Here is a 7,922-nt window from a genome sequence, read left to right on the forward strand (position 1 = left end):
CGGGTGGTTGATCCACCCGGGAGTAAAGGAGGGCTGCAGTTTGGCTTCCCGCTAGTTTCTAGAAGTTTTTCTTTTTTTATATATTTCTTTTATATCAATATGCAGAGAGTTGTTAATTGCCTAGTAAATAAAATATTAGCAAAAAAATTACAAAAAGAATTCCTGGACCTGGTTTTGTATTATTGTACATAAGAAAAATCTATAACCTAAACTCTTTGGTTTTACCGTATAAATATTTAACATAGTGTAAATAATAATCATAATTTTCACCATGCAAAAATGTACTACTTAATTAAAATCATTAAAACTATTGGTTTTCGACAGGAAATTAGTTTTCCCATCTTATTGACGTTGATCATTTATTTTTTCATCACACATTCTCCACAGGAAATCCACCATCAAGCAGAAAATTCATTTAAATCGTAGAAAATATGAATACACGACAGAAAAATCTGAAGTCGCAATTATTACATAATAGTCTAATACATCACTATATCAAGCAGGAACAACAATGATCTTCTTCTTAACGTATATCCCTTGGTTATGATAGCGCCGTAACCATGGAGTGTCCTCATCATTTAGCTGGATGCTTGGGTCTTTGTTCACTATGAAGGGTAGAATTCGGTCATCCTTTTCATAATCTTCTGATATGTCTGACTTGTCTTCAATTCCGACGATGCTTCTTTTCTCTGAAAGAACTATGTGGCGCTTTGGCTCATTGATTGGGTCGTTGTTGTTTTTCCCTCTCTTCGGTTTTATAGACATGTCCTTGACATAGAACACCTTATTCACATCCTTGGCAAGGACGAACGGTTCATCTTTGTACCTAATATTGTTGAGGTCCACGGTTGTTATTCCATACTGGTTGTCGACTGCTACCCCGCCTCTAGTCGCCTTTACCCATTAGCACTTGAACAAAGGTACCTTAAAAGTAGATGCATAGTTTAGTTCCCATATCTCCTCTATGCAGCCATAATATGTTTGCTTATTTCTATTAGGATCGGTGGCATCTATGCGGACACCACTGTTTTGGTTGGTGCTCCTTTTATCTTGGACTACTGTGTAAAATGTATTCCCATTTATCTCGTGCCCTTTGTATGTGAGGATATGCCACGATGGCTGCCTAGCCAACAAATACAGTTGCTCATCAATACTCTCATCACCCTGACATTCTTTTTCGCAACCAGTCACTGAAAGTTTCCATGTACTGACGCATAATCCAAGCTTCAGACTTCCCTAGAAACTCGGATCGGGGCAACTCTTTATGTGTCTCGATATACGAATCCACCAAGGAGGAGTTTTACAGAACTGTGTAGTGTGCTTTATTAAAATAATTGTCCTGCGTACCAATATATGGTTTCTTCCCTAGTGTCCCCTTTCCACTTAGTCTTCCCTTGTGTCACGATTCAGGAACACCAATCGGGTCAAGGTCGGGAATAAAGTTAACACAAAACTTAATGACCTCCTCTGTTCTATAGCCCTTGGCGATGCTTCCTTCTGGCCAAGCACGGTTGTGAACATATTTCTTTAGGACGTCCATGAACCTCTCAAAGGGGAACATGTTGTGCAGGAACATAGGACCGAGAATGCTAATCTCCTTGACTAGGTGAACTAGGAGGTGTGTCATGATATTAAAGAAGGAAGGAGGGAACACCAACTCAAAGCTGACAAGACATTGAACCACATCATTCTGTAGTTTAGCTAGATCCATTAGATCGATTGCCTTCTGAGAAATTGCATTGAGGAATGCACATAGCTTTACGGTGGCTATACGTACATTTGGAGGTAGAATTCCTCTTAATGCAACTGGAAGCAATTGCGTCATGAGCATGTGGCAGTCATGGGACTTTAAGTTTAGGAATTTCTTCTCTGGCACATTTATTATACCCTTTATATTCGAGGAGAATCCAGATGGTACCTTGATGTTTGCTTGGCATTCAAACATGCTTTCCTTCTCTTCTTTGCTAAGAGTGTAGCTGGCAGGACTTAAGTAATGGCGTCCATCATCTGTCTTCTCTAGATGCAGGTTGTCTCGTTCTTTCAAACACCGCAGGTCCTATCGTGCTTGAAGTGTGTCCTTAGGCTTCCCATACACGCCCATGAAGCCTAGCAGGTTCACACAAAGATTCTTCGTTAGGTGCATTATGTCGATCACGCTACGGACCTCTAGGACTTGCCAATAGGGTAGCTCTCAAAATATGGACTTCTTCTTCCACATGGGTGCGTGACCGTCAGCGTCGTTCGGAACAGGTTCGCTGCCATGTGCCTTTCCAAATACTACTTTCATATCCTTGACCATATTGAGTACATCCTCACCAGTTCGGTTGCCCGGCTTGGTCTGGTGGTCTACCTTACCTTTAAAATGTTTGCCTTTCTTTCTTAGGGGGTGATTCGTAGGAAGAAATCGACGATGGCCAAGGTACACGACATTTTGACATTTTTTCAAGAATATACCTTTAATGTCATTGAAATAGTGTGTGCATGCATTATATCCCTTGTTTGATTGTCCTGAAAGATTACTTAGAGTAGGCCAATCATTGATTGTTACGAACAACAATGCTCGTAGGTCAAAGTGCTCCTGTTTGTGCTCATCCCACATATGTACACCTGGTCTGTTCCACAAAAGTAGAAGTTCTTCAACTAGTGGCCTCAGGTACACATCGATGTCGTTGCCAGGTTGCCTTGGGCCTTGGATGAACACTGACATCATAATAAACTTACGCTTCATGCATAACCAAGGAGGAAGATTGTAGATACATAGAGTAACAGGCCAAGTGCTATGACTACTGCTCTGCTCCCCGAAAGGATTCATACCATTCGTACTTAAAGCAAACCTTAAATTTCTTGCGTCATTTGCAAACTCCGGGAATTCTCTATCGATTGCTCTCCACTGGGACCCATCAGCAGGGTGTCTCAACATATTGTCTACCTTACGGTCTTCTTTATGCCATCGCAACAACTTTGCATGGTCTTTGTTTCTGAACAGACGTTTCAAGCATGGTATTATAGGAGCATACCATATAATCTTGGCAGGGATTTTCTTCGTAGGACGTTTGCCCTCAACATCACCAGGGTCATCTCGCCTGATCTTATACCGCGATGCATGACATACCGGGCATGCATCTAACTTCTCGTACTCCTCGCCACGGTAGAGGATGTAGTCATTAGGACATGCATGTATCTTCTGGATTTCTAATCCCAAAGGGCAGACTACCTGTTTTGCTTCGTACGTAGTGGCGGGCAATTCGTTATCCTTCGGAAGCATCTTCTTTTGGATTTTCAGTAACTCCCAAATCCCTTGTCAGATACACCATTCTTTGCCTTCCATTGCAGCAATTCTAGTGTGGTACCCAACTTTTTCTGCCCCGCATCACAAGTTGGGTATAGCAATTTTTTGTGATCCTCTAGCATGCGCTCGAACTTGATCTTCTCCTTTTCACTTTCGCATTCTCTTTGTGCGTCACGAATGGCCTGACCAAGATCATCAGCGGGCTCATCTTTTGCCCCTACCTCTTCTTCAGCTTCCCCCATTGTAGTATCATTGAAGGCACCATATTCAGCAATTATGTCATCATCGTCCCATTGTTCTTCTTCACCTTCTTCCATTACAACCCCGGTTTCTCCGTGCTTCGTCCAACAAATATAGTTTGGCATGAAACCCGACTTCAACAAGTATGAATGAAGACTCCTTGAGCTAGCATATTCCTTCAAATTCTTACATATGGCACATGGGCAGCACATGAAACCATCGCGTTTGTTTGCCTCGGCCACACGTAAGAAAGAATGCACGTCCTCAATGAACTCTTGGGAGCGGCGATCAGCATTGTACATCCAATGACGGCTCATCTGCATTACATGACATACATATCATATTAAAACCTAGAACATAATTAGTTAATTATACGACATGCATGCCACCACACAAGGTATTAATTTATAAAAGTCTCGCTACAATGTAGACAATCCCAACTACCACTAAAAAAACTAAAGCTAAAATGCACTTCAGCAGCATAAGGATTTCGCGACCAATCCCAACTAAAACAGAAAGATCATGCGTTTGTTCAATATCCATGGGCTTCTTCCGTAGGATCACTGCCTCATCAGTCGTCGTAGCCGCCTATGCAAGAGAGTTTTGCACGTGTTCAACATACTCTTCCTCCCAGTACTAGCCGGAACATCCAGTGACATCCCACTAAAATTAAAATAAAAAATTAGAACTTTAATCACAATCATCATGAAAATAAGTATAAATTAACCATAATCATCAAATGCGACAAAATAACTCACATTGCGATCCGGACACTTGTAGAAGATACGGCCCTCGTTGGGACACTCCTTTCTCACCCGGTACTCCATCACAATCTTCTCCTCACACTTGCCGCATGCAATGAGAGGGAGGTCTGACCTCAGTCGCTTTGGAACCCGATGAGAGACCGAGGACCCGAAAGCAGTTGTCATCTACTCTTTATACTCATTTTTAATATAATATAAATTTCTCATTTTATAAACAAATAAAATTAAAAAAAAACTCTAAAATTCTCTATATCTCTAAACCATGAAGTGTGCTATGCATGCTAGAAATGAAAGCTAAATACTAGTTTTGAATAACTACTTTAACCTTCCTTCATCCAAATATGCAAACTTTAAAGTGATTTTGAGCTTAAATGGCTTACAAATAAAAAAAATCCACCATAAAAACCACATATATCTAGTCCACAAAATGAGATATGCTACTGATGAAACATGAGAGTATAAAGTTGGTAACCTTTAGAATCGAAGAATCGATGGAGCAATTGACGAAATCTTGTGATTACCGGCGATGAGGAAGAAGAGAGGCCGGCGATGAAGCAAGAACATTGAGGTCGAAGTGGCTCGGGCTCGAGGAGGAAGAAGTGGTATATAGGAGGGGACCTTTAGTCCCAGTTGAAGACACCAACCGGGACTAAAGGTCACTTTCTAGTCTCGGACGGAGCCTCCAGCCGGGAGTAGACTTTTACTCCCGGTTGGAGGGGCCAACCGGGAGTAAAAGTTAACCTTTAGTCCCGGTTGGTAGCTCCAACCGGGACTAAAGGTCCCCTGCAGCAAAAGCCTGCCGCAGTAGCCGTTGGGCAGGGACCTTTAGTCCCGGTTGGAGCTACAAACCGGGACTAAAGGTCTCTCTAGTCCCGGGGGCGAAAAATACCGGGACTAAAGCCAAATTTCGAAGTGGATCAAAAGTCGTTTCACTACTAGTGTTTGGCACTACGGCTATTCCACCCTCTGAACTTTGAAACCGTCTAACAAGCACCTTAAAGTTTTCCAAACCGTTTAATTAACCCCCTAGAGTGGTTTTGGCAGCCGGTTTTGCCTACGTGGCACTCCAACGTGGAAAGACAGCACAGGGTGGCGGCAGGCCCCTGATGTCAATCCCCTTCGGCCCCAAATATGGACCGAGCTGAAGAACTTGAAATTGACGAAGTCACCAAGATCTCGCTATCACAGACACGTCTATGTCTATAGTGGGCGTATTTTGGGAGTTTGGGTTAACCTTACTACAACAAATGTGGTAGGGTGAGCGTGTTCATATGTGTAGGGTGATTGTACGTGTATGAGCGTCTATGACTATAGTGGGTCTTGTAAATAAAAAAATAAAAAAAAGAGGGAATAACAACATTCGGTTTACCTCAATCATGCTGATCGAATTGGCAGTTGGAAAGGACGAGGAAGCCACGGGCCAGTGCGCCCGGCCGGCGGCAGTCTATAAATCCCATGCAACCTCCGTTCCAACGTACGCGCCACCATATCGCTTGATTTCGACCAGCCTCGATCGAACGAAATAACTACCTACGGCCGGACAGCTGCCACGCTTTTGGAAAGACGCACGCAACAAACAACAGCTTGAATTTGAAAGCCAAGCTGCCGGAGGAGAGAGAGAGAGAGAGAGAGAGAGAGAGAGAGAGAGAGAGAGAGAGAGAGAGAGAGAGAGAGTCGTGTGTATTATTCATTCGTCGATGGCGAGGCTTAGGCTGGTCTTGTTTGTCGCCGTCGTCGTGTCCGCGGCGCTCACGCCGCCGTCCGCCGTCGCGCAGCTGAGGACGGACTACTACGCCAGCACCTGCCCCAACCTCGAGACCATCGTCCGGGGCTCCGTCAGGCAGTCCAAGGCGCAGTCCCAGATCGCCGCGCCCGCCGCGCTCAGGCTCTTCTTCCACGACTGCGCCGTCATGGTAACGCACATGCTACTTATCCCGGCCAGCTGCTGGCTCCCCGCTAGCAGTGCATACAGCCGATCGATCGAGCTCGACCGCCGTCTCTGATGCATGGGAACTGCGGATGCAGGGCTGCGACGCGTCGATCATGATCGTGAACTCGAACGGCGACGACGAGTGGCGGAACACCGCCAACCAGTCGCTCAAGCCGGATGGGTTCCAGGCCATTCTGAGCGCCAAGGCCGCCGTGGACAGCAACCAGCAGTGCCAATACAAGGTGTCGTCCGCGGACATCAAGGCCCTCGCCGCCAGAGAAGCCGTCTACCTGGTATGTGCTATTGGTCAGCCTCCGTGCTGTCAGTCGTTCGTTGCTACTTGGTCATTCAAAAAGAATAAAATCTTGTCATCAGTTACATACATGCTGTGCATGCAACATACTCTAACTTTTCTGCATGCATCGGTTGCAGAGTGGCGGGCCGTACTACCAGGTGGAGCTCGGCCGGTTCGACGGCAGGGTGTCGACCAGGGAGTCAGGGACAGCGTCCTGCTGCCGGGTGTCAACTTCACCCTGGACCAGCTCAACGCCTTCTTCTCCGGCCTCGGCTTCTCCCAGGCTGAAACGATCGCCCTCTTAGGTAAACGGCACCGCCTGCTGCTCATCCATCATCTCACCGGCCTTGCAATAATTGTCAGGCTCACCCTGACGGCCTGACCTTTGCCAATCCACCAGGTGCGCACACCCTCGGCGCGGCGGACTGCCCCTTCTTCCAGGACAGAATCGGCAGCGACCCGAGCATGGACCAGGGCCTGGCGTCGCAGCTGCGCGGCACCTGCGGCTCCAACCCCAGCGGCGGCTTCGCGTTCTTCGACCCCACGCCGGTGAGTTTCGACAACGCCTTCTACCGGAACCTGCAGGGGCTCCTGGGCACCGACCAGGTGTTGTACAGCGACCAGAGGTCCCGCGGCGCCGTCGACAACTACGCGTCCAACCAGGGCGCCTTCTTCGCCGACTTCGTGGCGGCGATCACCAAGCTCGGCAGGATCGGGGCCAAGACGGCGGCCACCAGCGAGATACGCCGTGACTGCCGGTTCCCGAACTAGCGAGCAGCTGTGTAGTTAGTTGGTTAGCCTCGCTGGCCGATTCACATCATTTGATAATGCATATATATATGTACTATATATAATCCGTATTACAGTATATACTATATGTAAGAGTATATATATAAGTCTATCACGGCTGTAATTATAATAAGTTGATGGCGTTGATTCAGTGGCCTCATGTCGGTGTATGGAGGTATCGCCGGACAGCTTTTTGTGCCAAAGAGTTTTTTCTGAGATATATTGGCTGCTTGAAAATTCTGTTCTGGCTACTTGAAGAATATGTATCTAAGGATTTGTTTGGATGTACTCATCTATATCGATCTACGTGTGTTAGAGTAGATTAGGATAAAAAAAATTTCAAGAACGTGTGCGGCACGTATTTCATTAAGTAGAAGCAGAGTATAGGAACAAGTAAGACCGCGACCGTGAGAACGCAACACGAAAGATACAATACACCAAGAATACCGGAATTAGCGCTTATGAGGGTACAAGTTAAAGTAAATTTTACTCTAAGCAACTTCAACATACATGGATTCATAAGATGGATAATACAGGTGCATCTAAATAAGACCAAAAGATGTTGGGTAGCCATGCATCTGGCAAACAGTTCTCCGAGGAGAGTGTACATTCCAA

General features: G+C 45.7%; 1 pseudogene; it reads left to right on the plus strand.

The window, feature by feature from the left end:
* The first annotated feature begins 5,786 nt into the window (after window positions 1-5,786).
* Window positions 5,787-7,556, plus strand: LOC136522126 (peroxidase 45-like; annotated as a pseudogene).
* The last annotated feature ends 366 nt before the right edge of the window (window positions 7,557-7,922 follow it).

This window comes from Miscanthus floridulus, chromosome 18 (assembly GCF_019320115.1).
Source record: "Miscanthus floridulus cultivar M001 chromosome 18, ASM1932011v1, whole genome shotgun sequence".
NCBI lineage: Eukaryota > Viridiplantae > Streptophyta > Magnoliopsida > Poales > Poaceae > Miscanthus > Miscanthus floridulus.